Here is a 26,106-nt window from a genome sequence, read left to right as displayed (position 1 = left end):
TAATGACCTATATTTAGCTTCATTTGCGGTGAAGCGCCCTCTGCTGGCTGTTCCTAGATCGTGGGAACTTTCCTAGAAAGCTCCCTTGCTCGAGATCATAAGAGGTCGCCCTCTGCTGGTTGTCCTCATATGAACTCGAGCCAGGGAGCTTTCTAGGAAAGTTCCCACGATCTAGGAACAGCCAGCAGAGGGCGCCTCACCGCAAATGAAGCTAAATATAGATCATTGACCTACTTTACCTTCATTCTCCGGGGTTTTGCAGACATGAGCAGTTGCATTAGCAAAGCTCGTGGCTGCAAAATATTTTAACCCCTTCAGATGGATCTACATCGTTGGACCTTACAGATCCTCGGAAGGTAAGGATATTGTTGGTTTATTTTTTTTTTTCATTTACAGATCGAGGGTCTTCAGTGAGTGGATTGAGAGTAGAATAAATTAATACAACAACCTTTGTGATTTTTTTCAATAAATTAATTTTTACTAATGTGTGTGTGGTTTTTTTTTTAACCCTTTACTAGTATTGGATTAATAATGGATAGGTGTCATACTTGACGCCTCTCTATTATTAATTTGGCTTAATGTCACCTTACAATAGCAAGGTGGCATTAACCCTTCATTACCCCATATCCCACCGCTACACGGGAATGGGAAGAGAGTGGACAAGTGCCGGAATAGGCGCATCTTCCAGATGTGCCTTTTCTGGGGTGGCTGGGGGCAGATGTTTTTAGCCAGGGGGGGGGGCCAATAACCGTGGACCCTCTCCAGGCTATTAATATCTGCCCTCAGTCACTGGCTTTACTACTCTGGCGGAGAAAATTGTGCGGGAGCCCACGCCAATTTTTTCCGCCATTTAACCCCTTATTTTACTAGCTAGAACGGCCAAATTTTGCATATACACACTACTGACATTAGTAGTGTGGAATATGCAAAAAAAAAAAGGGGGATATGAGATGGTTTACTGTATGTAAACCAGGTCTCATATCATGTCGGGTTTAAGAAGGAGAAAGCAAAAGCCGGTAATTGAATTACCGGCTTTCTGCTATCTCGCGCTGTATGAAGTAATAATATATATACAAATATGTGTCTCACTGACATATATATATATATATATATATAGAGACAGTATATATGTTTTTTTTTTTTTACACATGGATCCCTTGTATAGCCGTATGTCGGTTTTGCAAGCCTGCGATAAAAACACGCAGTACGGATGCCATACGGATTACATACGGAGGATGCCATGCGCAAAAAACGCTGAAACACCCTGCCTACGGAGGAGCTACGGACCACTATTTTCGGGACTTTTCAGCGTATTACGGCCGTAATATACGGACCGTATTTTCATACGCTGAGTGTGAAGCTGGCCTTAGGCTGAGGGTGCCAATACTTTTGTCTGGCCCATTTTTGGAGTTTTGTGTGAAATGATCAATGTTTTTCTTTTTGCTTCATTCTATTTTGTGTTTTTTCATTTAAGACAAATTAAATGAAGATAATAATACCAAAGAATTTGTGATTCCAATCATTTTCAGGAAGAAACTGAGTATTATCTGACAGAATTGCAGGGGTGTTAATACTTTTGGCCATGACTGTATGCATGGGATATACCAAAATAGTAGCCATACATAAAGCAATATGAAAAGGTACAGTAATAATTGGTTTCAAAAGATATGTTTACAAGCATTACACTGGTAAACAACATAAAGGAAAAATTCCTCAATATACCCCATTTGTTTTTACAGAATATCAGCTGCATTAGCATATTTATCCATGTTGGGGAAATAATCTATAAGGAATAATATCCCTTTTTCCAAATCCTATGCCGCCCCCATATACCTATATGTCCAGCCAGCACCGTATCATGATGTTCACTGAGGATTCTAAGATGATTGACCGGTACAAACAGTTTACCAAGTAGACAGGTAGCAGGGGCTTCCCCTGAGTGTCAGAAACCTATATTTCAAGATTGGAGCATATAGACGTCATCACTACCCCTTTTTGTAAAATAGGTACCGGTTTGCACTTATCGCCTTTCCCAGCAAAGCAACGGAACAAAGCATCTGTCTTAACATTTTTGCTTCCTGGCCTAAAAGTAACAAAGAAGTTAAACCTGGTAAAGAATTATGCCTATGTCAAATGACGAGGTGTAAGATGCTTTGCCGACTCCAAGTAAACCAGATTCTTATGGTCAGTGATCACTTTCACTGGGTGAACCACTCCCTCCAAAAAATGACGCCACTCAAATACCCATTTGATAGCTAAGAGTTCCCTATTACCAATATCATAGTTTCTCTCGGCTGATGAAAGTTTTTTTTAGAAAAGTATGAGCATGGTTACCAGGTGACGCACCCTGCGACAATACAGCCCCCACCCCTACCTCTGATGCATCCACCACAATGAAAGGCGTGACATCAGGCTGAATAAGAATTGGTGCAGAAGCAAAACACCTTTTCAATGTGTCAAATGCCTCCCTGGCAGGACTGGACCACTTGGAGAAGTCCGTCCCATTTTTAGTCATATCAGTGAGCGGTTTGACTACTACCGAAAAGTTTTATATGAATTTACGGTAGTAATTGACAAAACCCAAAAACCTTTGTAAGGCCTTCAAATCCTCAGGACAATCCCACTCTAATACCACCCGGACTTTCGCCAGATCCATGCAAAAACCGGTGGCAGATAATACATATCCAAGGAAAGGGATCTCCTCAACTGAGAACATACACTTCTTGAGTTTGACATACAATTTATTGTCACGTAATAAGTGTAGGACTTGTCTGACATGTCACTGGTGTGACTCAAGGTCAGGTGAATAAACAAGAATGTCATCCAGGTAGATAACAACAAACCTGCCTAATAAGTGACTAAAGATGTCATTAATAAAGTGCTGGAAGACGGCGGGCGCGTTCGTTAACCCAGAAGGCATCACCAGATTCTCGTAGTGTCCTTCTGGCATATTGAACACAGTCTTCAACTCATCCCCCTCCATAATGCGGATGAGGTTGTACGCCCCCCAAGGTCCATCTTAGATAACCATTTTGCCCCAACAATTTGATTGAAAAGGTCAGGGATAAGAGATAGCGGATATGGATCACGGGCAGTGATCGCATTAAGTTCCCGGAAATCCAGGCAAGGACGTAACCTGCCATCCTTCTTCTTGATGAAAAAGAACCCCACAGCAAGAGGAGAAGAGGATGATCGGATATGACCCTTAGCCAGACTTTCCATAATATAGTCCTTCATGGCCTGTCTTTCTGGACCTGAGATGTTATAGGGTCTGCTCTTGGGCAGCTTGGCACCAGATTGATGGCACAATCATAAGGACGATGAGGGGGAAGCTCTTGGCTCCCCTGCTCAGACAACACATCCTCGAAGTCTGACAGGTAATGGGGCACGGACTGGGTATCCACCCTTGCCAACCGGGTACCCAAACAGTGTCCTTGACAGTATGTACTCCATTTTACCACTTCCTGTGTCTGCCAATCAATTACCGGATTGTGCAGAGTGAGCCAAGGAAGTCCCAGCACCACAGATGAGGGCAGGCCCTCAAGTACATAGAAGTTTAACACCTCAGAGTGTATGGCCCCCACCCGTAGCCGTAAGTCACAGACCACCTGCGTGAAGTGCCCCTGTTTTAGAGGGCCGGAATCAATAGCTATTATGGGTATCGGTCTGGACAAGGTATGTGAGACAAGGCCTTGGTCCCAAACGAACCTAGCATCGACCAAATTAAACCCCGCCCCACTGTCCAAGAAGACGGAATTTTCACCTTATTTTCACCCACGTATATAATAGTTGGAAGGAAAAAACGAGTCTTTCCCACCGAGGTTATGAGTACACCCAAGTAGCCAAACTTCCCGCAACCCAGGCCCTCTAGTTTTCCGGCAGTTGATTAACTAAGTGAAGAGCAGGACATGTGCTCAAAAAATGACCCTTCTTGCCACAACAGAAACATACTCCCTCTTACGCCGGATTAATGTAAGTTTGTTAAGTTGGGACACCGCACCCACTTGCATGGGTTCCACAGTGGAATCAGTACTGGTCACGCTCAACCTTGGACCTCCTGCCCCCAGAGGTGTCTCCCTGTGTCTCTGGTGAAGATGGCAATCAACCCGAATTGCCAGATACATGGCCGCCTCAAGGGAGTCAGGAGTCTCATAGAGAGCTAACGCATCCCTTACTCTCACAGAAAGAGAGACTGACTATGGACGGCCAGGTCATTCCACCTAGTGTCATTGGCCCACCGCCGGAACTTGGAGCAGTATTCCTCCGACACACGGTCTCCTTGCTGAAGTTGGCGCAGAGATGACTCAGCCAAGGAGACACGATCAGGGTCATCATACACCAAGCCCAAAGCCTGAAAGAAGCCCTCTACTGTCTGGAGTGACTGTGAGTCAGATGGGAGAGAAAATGCCCATGCTTGTGGGCCCCCTGCAAGAGCGAGATAACAATCCCCACCCGTTGCTCCACTGTACCAGAGGATACCGGACACAGCTTGTCCCACCCACCAGAGAACCTGTCTGGTAGCGCGACCTTGGGCTCCACAATGGTTTGCCTGGAGGGAAGATCCCCACACCAGATGTAACAGAGTGCTGTGAAACCACTGTGAGTAAATCCGCCACCTCCAAACTGAGCTGCTGCAATTGCCCTGTCAGCGCTGTAATAGGATCCATCATGGATCAGATAAGGATTTCGGTCTGAGATAATGTCACAATTGGACAGGAGAGTAAACTGGGACCAGTGGCACTTTCCTCGCCCTTGCTCTAGGGGGCGCCCGGGATACTTCAGATGGTGAAGATGCCGAGGCCTCCGCCCTTGCCCTGTCTCCTAACAGGAGCCCTGCATCTGTCCCCTTCCCCAGAGAGGCGCTACCCTGTACCGCAGTACACCAACTCGACAGACAGGGAAACAAAGACAAGGGTAAAAGAAAATTCCACTCACACAAATATACTCTCACAAATAACAGAGGTATTCACCAGGATGTGAAGGATGGGGGAAGAAAATAAAGCAGGTAAGGATTAGGAGTTTCCAAGCCTACAAACCAAACAACTGTCGCACAATAAACTCCTCCAGCTCTCCAAACACCAGCTCTTCACTCTTCAGGTCTGTCTAGCAAATGCTATCTCAGACAAGGAACTAGCCAGAAGGCCTAGCTTTTATAGGAAAGAGGAGTGGCTAACCAAGCACAGCTGAATGCAGGAATTACCACATGGCCGATTAACCCCTGTCCTGCTGAAAGTAAACATACACATTTAATATACTGGAGAAGTATTTCTTTTCAGCAGTGGAGCAGGAGCTATCCGACGCTGCGGTCTTCTGGTACTTCTTTGTCGCGGTAACTCCATGACACAGTGTCAGTGTACAGATAATATAGTGATCACTGGTGACATTATACACAGGAGCTCTGTATAGAGTATACAGTGTATAGTGTCCAGGTAGCACACTGACTCACCAGTGATGTCTCTAGCTCAAGTCCTTCATCTTTGCTTTTCTTTTTCATGCAGTGCAGACTGCCATCACTTCTTCCAGCCAAGACTCGTCTCGGCATAAAAAAAACATATAGTTACCTAGAGCACCGCTTCCAGAGCACATTCCCCACTTTTTCCCTTTCTTTTGCACTACACATCTGAATACAGATATGCACCTGGATCGCCCCCACGTAAGGGCAATGGGGTACTCGGTACCGGGTCCTTCGGTTCTTCAGTGGGGATGTCACGGTGGCCCGACCCGGCCCATGGCCCTAAGAGGGGCGCCCAATAAAAGGCAGTGTTTGGATGGATTAATAGTGCTCGTGGCGCCACCTGTGGCATTCGGTTGGGGTGACTGTCGCTGCTTAGGGGTCCGCTGGGGTGATGTGCTGGCAGCTAGATGGTATACCTTCCCACAGGTGAAGTGTATCCCCAGGGCTTCCCAGAAGAGTAGATGGTGGATAGTGTGAGGCGCAGTTAATAATGAGGACACAAAGGGTGCAGTCTCTTTACCTTTACTGAAGGCTTCAGCATCCACAGTCCCGAGTACCGGATGACAGGGTAGGCAGAGTCCGGCCATCTGAAGGCAAGTCCAGAGTTCCCTTATCCAGGTGGAATTCAATAGCCTTCCTTTAGCGCTCATGCGTTGTAGTACCTCCCTGCTGAGCAACTCGGTAAGGTCCTCACAACTGTTGTAGATGTTATGTCTTCCTCTCTGTCCCCCAGTTGGTATGGATAGGACAAACCTGTATGACTGATGGACTGAGGCTTGTTTATAGGGACCCTAGAGATGCCCTGACCCCCACAATTGCCACCGTGCCTCCTGGGTGTATGGTCGGGCAGCCAACTTGGAATTGACTGTCCTGCCAGTCTCTGAAGTAAAGCATAGAGTCTATTACTCCCTCAGTGTTCTGGCTACCGGTCCACGCTCCAGAAGGAGGCAGCCTCTCATAGGACAGGACTCCTTCTGGCTATCTTCTCCTTGTGCTATGACTTTGTTTCTCACTCCCTACAACACAATTCTCTTCGTGTCCTTTCTTAGGATGCTGCCGCACGTGGGGCAGGCGCAGCTCCATGTCTTTCTGTCTTGCTAGACCTCTGTCAGGATCCCACCCCTGACAGGGAGCCTGTCTGCAGCTTCGATGTTCCTCCTTTTCCCTCTGTCTGCCTGACAGGTGTTGCCTGGCAAAGCCCAGTCAGTTTCTCCTAACTTTCTATCCAATCCACCAGTTTTACCCTAATGTGAGGAGTGCCCTAGTAGATAGGAGCAAGGCTCCCCCTGGTGGACTGGAGTGTGAAGTGTGTTGTGTGTTTTGTGATACCTGGTAAGGTGAACTCCTTTAGTGCCATCAGACGTAACATCACTCCCCCTGGTGGAAGAATAACATTACTGCAACGACCAGGACTCTGGGGCACTGCACACCCACCATTAATATATAATTGGTTATTATGTAACCCACCATTCCAAATATAAATTATAATCCGCCACTGAGCCCCTTCTAGCTATACATAGCCACTTTCCCCACCTAATAAATTTATAATTTAATTAGCCCTTGTACTCTTTCTCCAGTTCATTACCAGTTATGGCATACTCAACGCCCCCCACTATGTACCTCCCGCTCCCCCAACTCATATTTACATGCCCCTTCCTCCCAAATTCATCGTCATGTCTTCTCTCTCCCACCCTCTATTCATTATCAACAGCTATCCCCCACATTCAATACATCATTTACTCCCACACTCTCAAAATTCATTATTTGCTCTCTCCCCAGATCATCATTTGCTCTCCCCACTTCCCACCCAAATCAATTGCTGTACCCTGTCCCTCACTCCCAATTCATCATTTGCAGTCCCCCATCCCCTCGCCAATTCATCATGTGCAGTCCCCCTTCCCGTACTTCATCATGTGCAATCCCCTTCCCCCACTATATCATGTTCAATCCCCTATCGCCCCCACTTCATCATTTGCAGTCCCCCTCACCTCCCCACTTCATCATTTGCAGTCCCCTACTCCAACATTTCATCATGTGCAGTCCCCTTTACCCCATGTCAACATTTGCGGTTCCTTTTAACACCCCCCCACATCATCATGTGCTGTCCCCTTTAAACCCCCTCCCCACATCATCATGTGAAGTCCCCCGCCCTTACTCCTTCCCCTATGTCATCATTTGAGGTTCCTCCTCCCCTCACCCATTTAATTCCTTTTATAGAGAAAACAAAAATGTTTTGTACACTTACCTCACTGTCGCTCCCCAGCAGCGCGGTTCTGCCTCCAGCTTCCGGTACATGTCGGGCAGTGCGTTCGCGATTATGTTATCACGTACACGCCGTCACCTGACAAGAAGTACACAGAAGACGGAGGGAGCGGGAGCTGTGCACCTGTCAAGGTAAGAGGGCCGTGCACAGCTCTGAGAAAGCTCCTGGGCCCCTGCGCTGACATGTGTGCCGCAGCTATTGGGTCAGATGGCAAGAAGCACATAAGCGGGGCCCCAGAGCTGCGGGCTCCTCTGTGTAGTGCTGTTCACCAGGCCCCATACAGCAGTAAGGGCAGCAATGCCCTGATGGCGGCCCTGATTCTAATGGGTTGACACCCAGTCCACTAATATCCTGTAGACATTTCTCTTGCAAAACAAAAAGTATTTTAATTTTTTCCACAACAAGCTTAGGAGTTAGTTTACTTTAATTGGTACATGATGATGAGTAGATTGGTACGATAAAGCCATAGTTTTGTCCTTCATTAGCTACATAGTAAATTCCATTTGCAATCAAGCGATCTATATGTGATTCATTGTTAACCCCTTCCCGACCTTTGACGCCACGTAGGCGTCATGAAAGTCGGTGCCATTCCGACCCATGACGCCTATGCGGCGTCATGGAAAGATCGCGTCCCTGCAGATCGGGTGAAAGAATAATAAACCTATAAATAGGGCACCGGAGATACAGAGCTCCGCCATAATATCTAATATAATAACCCAAAAGAGAAATGGACACAGTGAGCTAAAATATAACAATTTTTATTATGTATAATTATTAAACAATAGAGAGAAGTAAAAAGCTTATTTAACAAGATGCACAAAAGAATAAAATAAGAGAGGCGACACTAGTGCCGCACACGGAGCAAATGATGTACTATAGGGGCAACACAAAGACTAAGATTATATGTAGTTCTACCACATTACCAATGTAAAAAGTATATATAAAATATATATAAGAGACAGTCCTCACTGAAAGTCATGTATAATGCATAAATGCAGATAGAGAAAGGACCGGCTAGTAGAATAAAATATATGAATCTATGGCAAGTAATGTATAGTATGTGTGCTCCCAGAGATATTAATACAGGACGATATACACTATGATATGCAAAAAGAAAACAGTGATAAAGTGCCTAGTGCAAGATATATATATCTATATATTCAAAGGTAATCCATACCATAGGAAGAGTGGCAGAATATGTAATACGGCACAAGATAAGCCAAAATAAAGCCAAGCTATAGTGGACGATATATACTAGGATATGCAAAAAGTAAGCAGAAATAAAGTGCTTAGTGCAGAGTATGCCTGAAGTATCTGAGAAGTACAATATGCATAGATAGGGTACCGACCTGGATCCGTGTGCGGGAGAGGGAGCCCTCTATATCCTAGTATATATCGTCCACTATAGCTTGGCTTTATTTTGGCTTATCTTGTGCCGTATTACATATTCTGCCACTCTTCCTATGGTATGGATTACCTTTGAATATATAGATATATATATCTTGCACTAGGCACTTTATCACTGTTTTCTTTTTGCATATCATAGTGTATATCGTCCTGTATTAATATCTCTGGGAGCACACATACTATACATTACTTGCCATAGATTCATATATTTTATTCTACTAGCCGGTCCTTTCTCTATCTGCATTTATGCATTATACATGACTTTCAGTGAGGACTGTCTCTTATATATATTTTATATATACTTTTTACATTGGTAATGTGGTAGAACTACATATAATCTTAGTCTTTGTGTTGCCCCTATAGTACATCATTTGCTCCGTGTGCGGCACTAGTGTCGCCTCTCTTATTTTATTCTTTTGTGCATCTTGTTAAATAAGCTTTTTACTTCTCTCTATTGTTTAATAATTATACATAATAAAAATTGTTATATTTTAGATCGGGTGAAAGGGTTAACTCCCATTTCACCCGATCTGCAGGGACAGGGGGAGTGGTAGTTTAGCCCATGGGGGTGGCTTCACCCCCTCGTGGCTACGATCGCTCTGATTGGCTGTTGAAAGTGAAACTGCCAATCAGAGCGATTTGTAATATTTCACCTATTATAACGGGTGAAATATTACAATCCAGCCATGGCCGATGCTGAAATATCATCGGCCATGGCTGGAAATACTAGTGTGCCCCCACCCCACCCCTCCGATCGCCCCCCCAGCCCTCCGATCTGGCCGGTACACTGCTCCAGCTCCCCTCCGTCCAGTGCTCCGCTCCCCCCCGTGCTCTTGTCCGCTCCCCCCGTGCTCCAATCACCCCCCCGTGCTCCAATCACCCCCCCTGCACTCCGATCCACCCCCCCCCGGTGCTCCGTTCCACCCCCCCGTGCTCCATTCCAGCCCCCCCGTGCTCCGTTCCACACCCCCCGTGCTCCGTTCCACCCCTCCCGCACTCCGATTCCCCCCCCCGTGCTCCGATCCCCCCCCCCGTGGTCCCCCCCCACCCCATCATACTTACCGATCCAGCCGGGGTCCCGTCCGTCTTCTCCCTGGGCGCCGCCATCTTCCAAAATGGCGGGCGCATGCGCAGTGCGCCCGCCGAACCTGCCGGCCGGCAGATTCGTTCCAAAGTGCATTTTGATCACTGAGATATAATCTATCTCAGTGATCAAAATAAAAAAAATAATAAATGACCCCCCCCCCTTTGTCACCCCCATAGGTAGGGACAATAAAAAAATAAATAAATTTTTTTTTTTCCACTAATGTTAGAATAGGGTTAGGGTTAGGGTTAGGGTTAGGGGTAGGGTTAGGGGTAGGGTTAGGGTTAGGGGTAGGGTTAGGGCTAGGGTTAGGGTTAGGGCTAGGGGTAGGGTTAGGGTTAGGGCTAGGGGTAGGGGTAGGGTTAGGGTTAGGGTTAGGGCTAGGGGTAGGGGTAGGGTTAGGGCTAGGGTTAGGGTTTCGGTATGTGCACACGTATTCTGGTCCTCTGCGGATTTTTCCGCTGCGGATTTGATAAATCCGCAGTGCTAAACCGCTGCGGATTTATGGCGGATTTACCGCGGTTTTTCTGCGCATTTCACTGCGGTTTTACAACTGCGATTTTCTATTTGAGCAGTTGTAAAACCGCTGCGGAATCCGCACAAAGAAGTGACATGCTGCGGAATGTAAACCGCTGCGTTTCCGTGCAGTTTTTCCGCAGCATGGGCACAGCGATTTTTGTTTCCCGTAGGTTTACATTGAACTGTAAACTCATGGGAAACTGCTGCGGATCCGCAGCGTTTTCCGCAGCGTGTGCACATACCTTTAGAATTAGGCTATGTGCACACGGTGCGGATTTGGCTGCGGATTCGCAGCTGTGTTCCATCAGGTTTACAGTACCATGTAAACATATGGAGACCAAATCCGCTGTGCCCATGGTGCAGAAAATACCACGCGGAAACGCTGCGTTGTATTTTCCGCAGCATGTCAATTCTTTGTGCGGATTCCGCAGCGTTTTACACCTGTTCCTCAATAGGAATCCGCAGGTGAAATCCGCACAAAAAACACTGGAAATCCGCGGAAAATCCGCAGGTAAAACGCAGTGCCTTTTACCCGCGGATTTTTCAAAAATGGTGCGAAAATATCTCACACGAATCCGCAACGTGGGCACATAGCCTTAGGGTTAGGGTTGGAATTAGGGTTGTGGTTATGGTTAGGGGTGTGTTGGGGTTAGGGTTGTGGTTAGGGGTGTGTTGCGGTTAGGGTTGTGTTTAGGGTTATGGCTACAGTTGGGATTAGGGTTAGGGGTGTGTTGGGGTTAGTGTTGGAGGTAGAATTGAGGGGTTACCACTGTTTAGGCACATCAGGGGTCTCCAAACGCAACATGGCGCCACCATTGATTCCAGCCAATCTCGTATTCAAAAAGTCAAATGGTGCTCCCTCATTTCCGAGCCCTGACGTGTGCCCAAACAGTGGTTTACCCCCACATATGGGGTACCAGCATACTCAGGACAAACTGCGCAACAATTACTGGGGTCCAATTTCTCCTGTTACCCTTGTGAATCAAAAAAAATGCTTGCTAAAACATAATTTTTGAGGAAAGAAAAATGATTTTTTATTTTCACGGCTCTGCGTTGTAAACGTCTGTGAAGCACTTGGGGGTTCAAAGTGCTCACCACATATCTAGATTAGTTCCTTGGGGGTCTAATTTCTAAAATGGGGTCACTTGTGGGGGTTTCTACTGTTTAGGCACACCAGGGGCTCTGCAAACGCAACGTGACACCCGCAGACCATTCCATCAAAGTCTGCATTTCAAAAGTCACTACTTCCCTTCTGAGCCCCGACGTGTGCCCAAACAGTGGTTTACCCCCACTCATGGGGTATCAGCGTACTCAGGAGAAACTGGACAACAACTTTTGGGGTCCAATTTCTCCTGTAACCCTTGGGAAAATAAAAAATTCTGGGCTAAATAATTATTTTTGAGGAAAGAAAACGTATTTATTATTTTCACGGCTCTGCATTATAAACTTCTATGAAGCACTTGGGGGTTCAAAGTGCTCACCACACATCTAGATAAGTTCCTTTCGGGGTCTAGTTTCCAAAATGGGGTCACTTGTGGGGGGTTTCTACTGTTTAGGCACATCAGGGGCTCTGCAAACGCAACGTGACGCCCGCAGAGCATTCCATCAAAGTCTGCATTTCAAAACGTCACTACTTCAATTCCAAGCCCCGGCATGTGCCCAAACAGTAGTTTACCCCCACATATGGGGTATCACCATACTCAGGAGAAACTGGACAACAAATATTGGGGTCAAATTTCTCCTGTTACCCTTGGGAAAATTAAAAAATTCTGGGCTAAATAATTATTTTTGAGGAAAGAAAACGTATTTATTATTTTCACGGCTCTGCATTATAAACTTCTATGAAGCGCTTGGGGGTTCAAAGTGCTCACCACACATCTAGATAAGTTCCTTTCGGGGTCTAGTTTCCAAAATGCGGTCACTTGTGGGGGGTTTCTACTGGTAAGCCACATCAGGGGCTCTGCAAACGCAACGTGACGCCCACAGAGCATTCCATCAAAGTCTGCATTTCAAAACGTCACTACTTCACTTCCGAGCCTCGGCATGTGCCCAAACAGTGGTTTACCCCCACATATGGGGTATCAGCGTACTCAGGAGAAACTGGACAACAACGTTTGGGGTCCAGTTTCTTCTGTAACCCTTGGGAAATTAAAAAATTCTGGGCTAAATAATTATTTTTGAGGAAAGAAAACGTATTTATTATTTTCACGGCTCTGCATTATAAACTTCTATGAAGCACTTGGGGGTTCAAAGTGCTCACCACACATCTAGATAAGTTCCTTTGGGGGTCTAGTTTCCAAAATGGGGTCACTTGTGGGGGGTTTCTACTGTTAAGCCACATCAGGGGCTCTGCAAACGCAACGTGACGCCCACAGAGCATTCCATCAAAGTCTGCATTTCAAAACGTCACTACTTCACTTCCGAGCCCCGGCATGTGCCCAAACAGTGATTTACCCCCACATATGGGGTATCAGCGTACTCAGGAGAAACTGGACAACAACTTTTGGGGTCAAATTTCTCCTGTTACCCTTGGGAAAATAAAAAATTGCAGGCTAAAAGATCATTTTTGAGAAAATAATTTTTTTTTTTTTTCATGGCTCTGCGTTATAAACTTCTGTGAAGCACTTGGGGGTTCAAAGTCCTCACCACACATCTAGATTAGTTCCTTTGGGGGTCTAGTTTCCAAAATGGTGTCATTTCTGGGGGATCTCCAATGTTTAGGCACACAGGGGCTCTCCAAACGTGACATGGTGTCCGCTAATGATTGGAGCTAATTTTCCATTTAAAAAGCCAAATGGCGTGCCATCCCTTCCGAGCCCTGCCGTGCGCCCAAACAGTGGTTTACCCCCACATATTGGGTATCTGCGTACTCAGGACAAACAGGACAACAATATTTGGGGTCCAATTTCTCCTATTATCCTTGGCAAAATAGGAAATTCCAGGCTAAAAATCATTTTTGAGGAAAGAAAAATTATTTTTTATTTTCATGGCTCTGCGTTATAAACTTCTGTGAAGCACCTGGGGGTTTAAAGTGCTCAATATGCATCTAGATAAGTTCCTTGGGGGGTCTAGTTTCCAAAATGGGGTCACTTGTGGGGGAGCTCCAATGTTTAGGCACACAGGGGCTCTCCAAACGCGACATGGTGTCCGCTAACAATTGGAGCTAATTTTCCATTCAAAAAGTCAAATGGCGCGCCTTCCCTTCCGAGCCCTGCCGAGTGCCCAAACAGTGGTTTACCCCCACATATGAGGTATCGACGTACTCGGGAGAAATTGCCCAACAAATTTTATGATCCATTTTACCCTACTGCCCATGTGAAAATGAAAAAATTGAGGCGAAAAGAATTTTTTTGTGAAAAAAAAGTACTTTTTCATTTTTACAGATCAATTTGTGAAGCACCTGAGGGTTTAAAGTGCTCACTAGGCATCTAAATAAGTTCCTTGGGGGGTCTAGTTTCCAAAATGGGGTCACTTGTGGGGGAGCGCCAATGTTTAGGCACACAGGAGCTCTCCAAACGCGACATGGTGTCCGCTAACGATGGAAATAATTTTTCATTCAAAAAGTCAAATGGCGCTCCTTCCCTTCCGAGCCTTACCATGTGCCCAAACAGTGGTTTACCCCCACATGTGAGGTATTGGTGTACTCAGGAGAAATTGCCCAACACATTTTAGGATCCATTTTATCCTGTTGCCCATGTGAAAATGAAAAAATTGAGGCTAAAAGAATTTTTTTGTGAAAAAAAAGTACTTTTTCATTTTTACGGATTAATTTGTGAAGCACCTGGGGGTTCAAAGTGCTCACTATGCATCTAGATAAGTTCCTTGGGGCGTCTAGTTTCCAAAATGGGGTCACTTGTGGGGGAGCTCCAATTTTTAGGCACACGGGGGCTCTCCAAACGTGACATGGTGTCCGCTAAAGAGTGGAGCCAATTTTTGATTCAAAAAGTCAAATGGCGCTCCTTCCCTTCCAAGCCCTGCCGTGCGCCCAAACAGTGGTTTACCCCCACATATGAGGTATCAGCGTACTCAGGACAAATTGGACAACAACTTTCGTGGTTCAGTTTCTCCTTTTACCATTGGGAAAATAAAAAAATTGTTGCTAAAAGATAATTTTTGTGACTAAAAAGTTAAATGTTCATTTTTTCCTTCCATGTTGCTTCTGCTGCTGTGAAGCACCTGAAGGGTTAATAAACTTCTTGAATGTGGTTTTGAGTACCTTGAGGGGTGCAGTTTTTAGAATGGTGTCACTTTTGGGTATTTTCAGCCATATAGACCCCTCAAACTGACTTCAAATGTGAGGTGGTCCCTAAAAAAAATGGTTTTGTAAATTTCGTTGTAAAAATGACAAATCGCTGGTCAAATTTTAACCCTTATAACTTCCTAACAAAAAAAAATTTTGTTTCCAAAATTGTGCTGATGTAAAGTAAACATGTGGGAAATGTTATTTATTAACTATTTTGTGTCACATATCTCTCTGGTTTAACAGAATAAAAATTCAAAATGTGAAAATTGCGAAATTTTCAAAATTTTCGCCAAATTTCCGTTTTTATCACAAATAAACGCAGAATTTATTGACCTAAATTTACCACTAACATGAAGCCCAATATGTCACGAAAAAACAATCTCAGAACCGCTAGGATCCGTTGAAGCGTTCCTGAGTTATTACCTCATAAAGGGACACTGGTCAGAATTGCAAAAAACGGCAAGGTCTTTAAGGTCAAAATAGGCTGGGTCATGAAGGGGTTAAGTTAATCATATATTGCTTGTTTTTTTATTTTATCATTATTGCTACAATTCCATAAACGTTGAGCCGCTATGCAAAATGTAAAGAAAACAAGAATTTAACAATCTCTTACAGCCATATTTTATTTATAGCAGAACAGTAGATCACAAATCAGAAGTTGAGCATTGGACATTTTTCCTTTTTATTCGAAAAAATTAATTAATTTAGAAAATTGACAGCAGCAACACATTTCAAAGAAATCAGGACAGGGCCATGTCTTCCATTGTGTAGCGTTCTCTCTTCTTTCTACAGCAGTCTGAAATTTGTGGGAAATGAGGAGACTATTGCTGGAGTTTTGGGAGAGGAATGTTGTCCTATTCTTGTCTGATGTTGGATTCTCGCTGCTCAACAATCCGGGGGTCTTTGATGGACTTTTCATTTAATAATGTGCCAAATGTTTTCTATTAGTGAAAGGTCTAAGTTGCAGACTGTCAATTAATCTCCTAAATGTTTCTTCTGCATAGCCATACTGTTGTGATGGATGCAGTATGTGATGTAGCATTGTCTTGCTGAAATATGCAGAGCCTTGCCTGAAATAAACATTGTCTGGATGGAGCCTATGTTCTCCTAAAATTTCTATAAAATGCTCAGCATTGATTGCGCCTTTCAAGATGAGCAAGCTACCCATGCCTATTGCCATAGGCAATAATGCATTCCTATACCACCTGATTTGCAGGAACTGTATGCTGTTAACAAGCTGGATGGTCTGTCTCCTCTTGAGTCTGCAGGCGTCTGTTGTTTCCATAAAGAATTTAAAATTTTGATTCATTCAACCACAGTTTCCATTTTGCCTCAATCCATTTTAAATAGAAAAAAATTGAAGCAAAAAACATGATCAATTTTGTACTAATATCCCCATCCTGGTATATATATGTCCCTAATAGTGATGAGCGAGTATGCTCGTTACTCGGGTTTCTCTGAGTATGCTTGGGTGGCCTCCGAGTATTTCAGCGTGCTCAGCGATTTAGTTTATGTTGACGCAGCTGCAAGATTTGCGGCTGTTAGACAGCTTGAATACATGTGGGGATTGCCTGTTTGGAGAAATCCGGAGAAACCCGAATAACGAGCATACTCGCTCATCACTAGTCCCTAATCCAGGCATATATGGCCCCCTCATCCCCATCCTTGTATACATGGCCCCCTCATCGCCCATCCTGGTATACATGGCCCCTTCATTCCCATCCTGGTATACATGGCCCTCTCATCCCTATCCTGGTATGAATGGCCCCCTCATTCCTATCCTGGTAGGCATGTCCCACATCCCCATCATGGTATGCATTGCCCCCATCCCCATCCTGGTATGTATGTCCACCTTCCCCTTCCTATTATGCCTGGCCTCCTGTTCTGATGCCAGCAGCTGATTTATGCTTGTAAGCAGCGCATGGCAGTAATTTCATGTGCTGCTTACAAGCTTAGGACAGCTGCCGGAATACTCACTGCTCCCCACGCCCGGGACTATGGACATGTGGAGCAGTGAATATTAATTTCTCTTTAATAGTAGACACACTGTTAGCTGCATGCGCCGGCTTCCTGCAGCTGCTGGGCGATCACATGTGCCTGCTACTAAAGAGAATGAATATTCACAGTTCTCCACTCTCATGGGCATGGGGAGCAGTGAATATTCATTCTCGTTAATAGTGGGCACATGTGATCGCCCAGCCACTGCAGGAAGCTGGCTGCGTTGGCTAACACTGTGCCCACTATTAAAGAGAAATGACTATTCATTTCATTATTCAGTGCTGGATTTATAATGTTTTCAGCATCATGTTCAGATCTATTGAATACAGTCTGCGCTCCACCTGGAATACAATCCACAGTTCTATATCAACGCACAAGTGGTGAACTGACATCCTTCTTCATTTATTTGTATGTAAACTTCTGACTTGCTTACATTTTGCTAAAGTGATTTTTGAATGAAGTGTTCTATCTGTTAACATTTGTTGGAATAATTGATTGTGTCCCTTATGAAGCAGACATCTGAAACCTTTCGTTAAAACTGGAGTTTGTTGGAATCTATGTAGGGGATAAATATGAGTTTTAATTACTTTAACCTAACTGTATGAAAAAAGGTATGACTTTCATTGTTTAACAATAACTGATGCATAAATATGATATACACTATATACACTATACCTTGTGAATAAGGACAGGACATTACTGAACGCTTATTATCATCGCTGATAATGTATATCTATTATCTTACGTTGGAGCAATATTTATCTACTGTCAGTGTTACACAGTAGGAAACATTATCTCCTGTTAATAACCCAGTAACATGGCATCTGTTAAAGCTTATCATTACATTTATTTTTAGAGAGACCACATGCTACTGTGACAAGGTGCTCCCATCCCAGCTTTCAGGAGGGGAGAGGGAATTATCTGTAAGTGATAAAGGGTTTTTGGGGGCTTTATGCAAATAAACCTTTTATCAATCTAAAGTTACGTTTTGAAACTTTTTAAGATTTAACTTTTTTTTTCAATTTACACTTTTTGAAAAAGTCTGACATCTGTAAAGAAACTAAACATGGCATCTTGTAAAATAGAAGTGCCTGAAGTAAAATATATAAAGACTAGAGATGAGTAAATCGATTAGATACAAATCTAATTTTTAGAAATTAATTAATCCCTGTGAAATCAAACAATTTGCAAGCATTGTCTAAAATGCTTTTTACGTATTGCAGAATATCGCATTGGCCAGAGAAGGCTCACGTGACCTCAGTTGCGGCTGTGCAGATTACCCTATAATGTCTTGTAGATATATCACTTGATATAGTCCAACCAATCAGGAGGAACTATTATAGCCTGCATAAAAGCCAAGGCAGGGAATGCAAAAGCTATTTTAGAGGTGAATCTGGATAATAAAATGACATCACAGCTCACAGCTGAGCAATAGAGCTAAGGAAAGCAAGTGTGGATTAGCGGACCAGTAGAAGTTTAGGTTCTGATACCTGACCCAAACTTTATTCCAAAGCTTGGTTTGAGTACCAGAACTGTACCCAAACTTGAACCAGAACCCAGACCCCATTGAAAACAGTGGGGACCCGAACTTTTGAGATGGAAAATTCTCTCTCACAGACTTTCCCCAGGACTCCAAACTTTGCAACAGACTTCCGGGAGAAGTCCGTGCTCAGCGTTTAGCACTGGACACTAACTTTCCAGCATGAACTCTGAACTTTTAAGTTCGGGTTCGCCCATCTCTAAAAGCAAGCTATAAAACACTGAAAAAAAACATTACAGATAGTGTGTGACAGCTCAACAGTAAAGAACAGTTATTATTCATTCACCCATAGACACAAGACTGATTGTGCTGAAGAGCTAGAATTGGATACAGGTCTAGGAGACCTTAAAGTGTTCTACGCATCTTTTCAGTAAAACTGGAGTATTTGTGACTCGATACAAATTAAATTTTTTTGCAAAAATTCAACAGAGCTGTCAAATTTATTAAATTCTTAAATTTGACTCTAGCTGATGATAAAATGAATTAACTGATAATAACTTTTTTAAAGACTTTTTTATTTTATGGGGAATTGTTTGTTTTTGAACAATCTTTGAGGTTAAGTAGGTAGACCCAGGTAATGGGTCCCTGGTAAGCTTATTACATTCCCCTTATCCCTCATTATCATCAGACCACGAAAATAACCCCTTATTCATGTCAATGTGGAGGACGTGGGTGGTGGTGCGTAGGAGGCTACACTTGTCCAGTGGTGTTTCGCTTGCACAATCATTTTCCAATAATCCTAGTTTTCAGGATGGAAAGGCACACCCCATCTTCTCTAGATGGCAGAGAGGGGGTTTACAGTCCATTAGGGACATAGTTGACACACAGACAAGAACCGTCATTTCATTTGCTCAGGCATGCACTTTGTTCGACTATATACGCGCACACCCTTTTCACTACATGCAGCTGCAAAGCTACGCACATAGTGTCATACATGCTTTCAACGACAATGACTGGCAGGACGAGTTACTGAGCAAGTTAAATACATGCACTCAGAACAAGGGTCTGGTCTCGGGGTACTATACATTCCTTCGTCCTCTGATGCAGTATGATGCCGTAGGGGTGGGAATTACAAAATGGCAGGTGGATGATGTCTCCTTTACACCATCTTTTATCTTGCGGGCATTACAGAAAGCACTCAAATATATACCTTCTGTCTCTTATTGGGAAATGGCGTTACAGATCCTGCACAAAACCTATGTTTCACCAAAACGTAGTTATCTGATGGGGAATCTGGCGAGCCCGGCCTGTTCTAGATGTGGGGAATTTGAAGCGGACCACTATCACTGCTTTTGGGCTTGTCCACAAATTCAATTGTTCTGGCAGCGTATACATACCTTCGTGTTGACGCACACCTCATATAACATCACACTTACTTCAGCCTGGGCTCTCTTTGGTCATATTACAGATAGTGATGTCCATATACCATATCATGGTAAAAAATTCCTTTTTATTATCTCAGCTGCAGCTCGTAAAACAGTTCTGCAAAACTGGTTGGCGCCTAAAGTGCCCACATTGCGACTTTTCCTAGAGAAACTTGCTTTTTTGTTTAGAATGGACTGGATAGAGGCTTCCCTCCAGAAAGAGAGAAGGACTCAGACATTCTTTGACACATGGGAACCATTTATAGCGATTCTTCCGGCTCACACTAAGCAAGGAATCAGAGATTGTTTTAAGATGACTACTTGGTTCTTGGAACAAACAATAGCAGGTCGTCCGCCTCTGTGAGGATGATTCGCGGATTGAGACATATAAACCTGAGGATGTAGGAGTGGAAGCCGTGTGCTCTTCCCCCTTCCCCCTTCCTTCATTTCCCTCATGTGTTCTTCTCCCCCTCCCCCCCCCCCCCCTTTTTTTTTTTTTTTTTTTTTTTTTTTTATTTCTTTGTTATGTTTAGGCAAATTATTTTATTTACTTACTGATTGATACAAGAATGTGCAAATTGTATTCCCCTTTTTTTTTTTTTTTTTTTTTTTGTGTGTGTTTTATCTAAATTTTATATCTGTATTGTCAAAAAAGTTTAATAAAAGCATTATTGGAAAAAAAAAGTAGGTAGACCCGTTCAGATAGGGTGTTAACCAATCAAATTCATTGTTGCAATAAATGTGAAATCACCTGATTAGTCAGTCATCTATCGGCACAAGGAAATAGCTGATAACTGATGTATTCTAAGCTACATGGATGACTGTCAGTAAAGTCTTATTGCAAGTTACTTCAAGTACATTTTACTTAATAGATCTTGGAACAAAAATTCCACAAATGGATGTGTTAAAAACAATATTCCTTTGCTGAGATAATCCTATAAATGTGCCCCTGCTGTGTACTCTGTTGCACGGTGCAGTAATATGGTCTGATCATATTACATCTCCTGGGCAGGGGAGGAAGCAAAACAGAGTATACAGACAGGACAGCAGGGGAGCACAGCTGCTGCTTTCTGCAAGAAAAAACATTTCACTGCTTGTTTAAAAACTTGTTTTACCTCAAGGAAATAATCAGATTTGATCCCCTACTGTCCTGTCTGTATACTCTTGTTTGCTTTCTACCCTTCCGAGAAGCTATAGTATATTCGACCCAGTTTCTGCATGGTCGTACACAACCATTACACAGGGGCTCAATTATAAGATTATCTTGGGACAGATACATTTGTGGGAAAACCCCATTAATGATAGAACCTCATACATTGTCATATTATATATTACTTTACATCAGGTTTTGCAAAAGCTTTAAAAAAATCACTTTTTTTTCATTTGTAATCTACATTTAATCCATAAATTGTGCCCCCTCTTCTCAGTGGTGCACCTAACTCTCTTGTCACTGTACAATGGGGAAAACTCCTATAGAATACACTATACATAAGGCCTTGACCCATGCCACTTATTACCATTGGCAAATGTCATCAATATAAACTCATGTTGAAAATTGTATATTTTGTGGTAACCCACTGTAGAACAAAATGCAATGTCCAAGAGTCCAAGGTACTGGAGATTGGTTAAAACTTAATCTTTTATGCATTTCATCAGGTTGAAAGACAAAAAATTGTAGCTGAACAATGTAGCAACGTTTCGACCATATGGCTTTAATGAGACAAGAAAATAAATTAAATCTATTGATTCTTCAGTGGCAGGTCAAACTAAATTTGTATGGAGGTCTCCTTGTGGCATATGTCACTTTTTTCAAGATACATGCATAAAAAGTTGCATCTGACTACACTTTCCTATACAATAAGAAAAATATATAGTTTGTATATATAAAAGTTGTCAATCTGTTGAGTCCATAGGGCTCCATGGATATGCTCAGAGTATGGGCCCAGAATTATGGGCCCACTTCTGGTATGAGTTTACTTCACTGTCCTATTAAAGGAATAGAAGAATGCAGGATATCTATAAACAGAAAGATAGTGAGGAAACACTTAGCTAACATAAATTAATTCAAGTCTCCAGGTCCAGATGAATTACATCCCAGAGTACTGAAGGAGATAGCAGAAGAAACCACTCTCCATAATCTTTGAAAGTTCTTGGAGAACAGGGGAAGTCCCAGAAGATAGGAGAAGAGCAAATGTTGTTCCTATCTTCAAAAAGGGAAGAAGGTGGACCCAGGGAACTAGAGGCCCATGAGTCTGACTTCCTATACCTGGACAGATCTTTGAACAAATTATTAAACAACATGCATGTAAGTACCTGGATAAGAATGAACTGATTAACCAGAATCAGCATGGGTTTGTAACTAATAACTCATGTCAGACTAACTTAATTTATTTATTTGACAGAATCACTGACTGGGTGGATCAGGGAAATGCTGTAGGTATAGTATATTTTGACTTCAGCAAAGTATTTGACAAAGTATCTCACTCCATTCTTATTGAAAAAATTACTAAGTATGGAATGGACAAGGTAACTGTTAGGTGGATTCATAACTGGCTTAGTGATCGGACCCAAAGAATAAATGGCTGCACATCCAGTTGGAAGAATGTCTGATGGGGGTACCACAGGGTTCTGTCCTGGGCCCTGTATTGTTCAACATCTTTAACAATGATTTAGATGTAGGAATTAAGGGTACACTGATTAAATTTGCTGATGACACAAAGGTAGGAGGGATAGCTAATACTAGAGGAGAGAGAGAGAGTATTCAAAAATATATAAATAAACTGGAGGAGTGGGCAGCAACTAACAGAATGGCTTTTACTACATCTGGGCAATAAAAATGAAAAAAGAATATACAGAATGGGAGGAATAGGGCTAAGCAACAGCACATGTGAAAAAGACTTGGGTATACTAATAGATCATAAACTGAACATGAGTCAGCAGTGTGATGCAGCAGCAAAAAAGGCAAATGCAATTCTGGGATGTATTAACAGAAACATACAGTCTAGATCACGCAAAGTCATTATTGCCCTCTACTCCTATTTGGTCAGACCTTATGTGGAATACTGTGTCCAGTTTTGGGCACCACATTTTAAAAAAAACATCAACAAACTGGAGCAAGTTCAGAAAAGAGCGACCAGAATGGTGACCGATCTGCAAACCATGTCCTATGAGGAACGATTACAGGATTTGGTAATGTTTAGCTTGCAAAAAAGAAGACTGAGAGGAGACTTAATAGCTGTCTGCAAATATCTCAAGGGCTGTCACATTGTAGAAGGATCATCTTTATTCTCATTTGCACAAGGAAAGACTAGAAGCAATGGGATAAAACTGAATGGGAGGAGATACAGATTAGATATTAGAGGTGGTGAGTTCTCCTTCAATGGAAGTCTTCAAACAGAGGCTGGACAGACATCTGTCTGGGATGATTTAGTGAATCCTGCTTTGAGCAGGGGGTTGGACCAGATGACACTGGAGGTCCCTTCCAACTCTACCATTCTATGATTCTATAATATTCTGAGGCATATTCTGAATGGATCACAACCTTACTTACTCTTACTCAGAACTGGAGAAATAAGAAAAACATCTGTGGGGAAAGTCAATTTTATTGAAATGAACATTTCTACCACAGTTCTATAGATCCTGATTTCTAATTTTCCTTCGTTCGTTTCTACTTTCCTTTGTTCGTTCCTAAGTTTCAGGTGCTCTGGCCACAATTCTGTCTTCATCAGATGCCACAGACACAAAAATTCCTATTGACATGAACCTATTATGGGGAATTATAATGAGGTAATGTCTAATCGTCGGCACTGCCGTGTTTGGATGAGTAAGAAGACCCCATTACTGTTCCTTCCTGCCAAAACATTAACAATGTCTTGCACTCTGGTGACCTCAGATGACTTGTTGGCCGTCTGTGTACAATGACTACTGAAGTCTGTTCATTTGGTTAGCAGAAAGAATTACCGGACCGACTGCAAGTTCCTGATATTTTCTCTCTGTGTTCAAGGTTTTCCAGTTTTCCCAATTCAGTGGCCCAAAAGTGTAAACAGTTTTGGAATAGCAAAACATTGCTAAGGAACTGCTGCTCCAGCACTTCCTCTCCATTGATCCTCTTTGGTTTCTTTTGACATGACCGCAGCAAAAACATCACTACTACAGTATGTGACCTCTGCAGCCAATCACTAGCCTCAGCGGTCTTGTGCATAACAGTTTGGCACATCATGCTAGTGCTATAATTTGTCATTTTTCACTCTTCTCCCCTTTTGATAGGTCTCCAGGGATAACCAGGAGACACCATAAGAGTCACCATTAGTCACTCCCAGACTGACAGAGTCATTGCCTATAACATCAGAAATTAGTGCAAATAATTGTTTGAGTCTATGCCTGGTTATAGCATGGGTATATTTTAATGCCAGTCTTTAGAACAATCTAAGATATGCCAAATTTATTAGGTTGCGTGCACCTCATAACCTCTTAGTCACAGCCGCCGTACGGTGCTATCACTATCTCCAACACATTAGTTTCACCTTATAAATGAAACTATCAAGCATGAAAGGGGCTTTTAAAAGACCACCAAGATTATGGCTGCCACTCTAGAGCCCATCGGCACTACGCACAATGTGATGGCAGGGTGCTGATGGATTGCCATGGCAGCCAAGGCATTCTGAAGGCCTCAATGTATGCCAAGTTATTACACTTCTAAAGCCTGTGGCTATGTGTCTATCATGGTACGACTACTATGAAGCCCAATCTGTGGCTTTGTGCGTGCCATGGTATTACTCAGATGAAGTCCAGACATTTATGCTTGACATAGTATTGCTCAAATAAAACCCGGCCTAAGGCACCATCTGCCATATTATTACTCTGATGAAGTCCAGATTGTGGCTCTGTGCTTGACATGATAACACTCTGATGAAGCCCAGCCTGAGACTCCCTTTCTGCGTTGGTGATACTCTGATGAAGCCCAGCCTGAGACTCCCTTTCTGCCATGGTAATACTCTGATGAAGCCCAGCCTGAGACTCCATTTCTGCCATGGTAATACTCTGATGAAGCCCAGCCTGAGACTCCCTTTCTGCCATGGTAATACTCTGATGAAGCCCAGCCTGAGACTCCCTTTCTGCCATGGTAATACTCTGATGAAGCCCAGCCTGAGACTCCTTTTCTGCCATGGTAATACTCTGATGAAGCCCAGCCTGAGACTCCTTTTCTGCCATGGTAATACTCTGATGAAGCCCAGCCTGAGACTCCCTTTCTGCCATGGTAATACTCTGATGAAGCCCAGCCTGACGTTCCATGTTTTCCAAGTTATTATCCCTATAAAGCCCAGCCTGAGGCTCAGTTTTTGCCTCGGTATTATGCCAGTGAAAGCCAGACCAAGGCTCCATGTCTGCCATAGTATTACTCAAATAATGCCGAGTCTGTGGCTCAGTGTCTGCCATTGCATTACTCCGGTGAAGCCCAGCGTTAGGGTCCATGTCTGCCATGGTATTGCTTCTATCAAGCCAATCCCATGTATGTCATGGTATTACTCCAATGATGCCAAGTTTGTGGCTCTATGTCTGTCATGGTATTACTCTAATGAATCTCTGTGTCACGGAGTTACCGCGACAGAGCAGTACTAGAAGACCATGGCGTCTGATGGCTTCTGCTTCATCGCTGAGAAGAAGCACTTCTCCTGTGTATTAAAGGTGTTTTGTTTTCTTTCAGCAGGACAGGGGTTAATAGGCCATGTGGAAATTCCTGCTTTCAGCTGTGCTCAGTTAGCCACTCCTTTCTCCTATAAAAGCTAGGCTTTCTGATCAGATCCTTGTCTGAAATAGCACTTGCTTGATAGACCTGGAGTAGTGAGGAGCTGGTGTTTGGAGAGCTGGAGGAATTTATTGTGCGACAGTTGTATGGTTTGTATATTCCTCATCCTTCCCTGCTTTATTTACCCTCCCCGTCCTTCACACCCTGGTGGATACCTTTGTTATTTGTGAGAGTATATTTTGTGTGAGTGGAGTTTTCTTTTTACCCTTGTCTTTGTTCCCCTGTTTGTCGGGTTGGTGTACTGTTGTACACTGTAGTGCCTCTCTTCCCCGGGTGGGGGAGGGGGACAGACGCAGGGCAGCAGTCAGGAGACAGGGCGAGGGCGGAGGCCCCGGCATCCTCACCATCTGAGGTATCCCGGGGAACAGGGCGAGTTAGGGCGCCCCCTAGAGCTAGGGCCAGGAAAGGTGCCCTTGGTTCCAGTTTA

Source organism: Ranitomeya imitator, chromosome 5 (assembly GCF_032444005.1).
Source record: "Ranitomeya imitator isolate aRanImi1 chromosome 5, aRanImi1.pri, whole genome shotgun sequence".
Taxonomy (NCBI): Eukaryota; Metazoa; Chordata; class Amphibia; order Anura; family Dendrobatidae; genus Ranitomeya; species Ranitomeya imitator.
The sequence above is the reverse complement of the archived record's forward strand: the minus strand, read 5'-3'. Positions refer to the sequence as shown.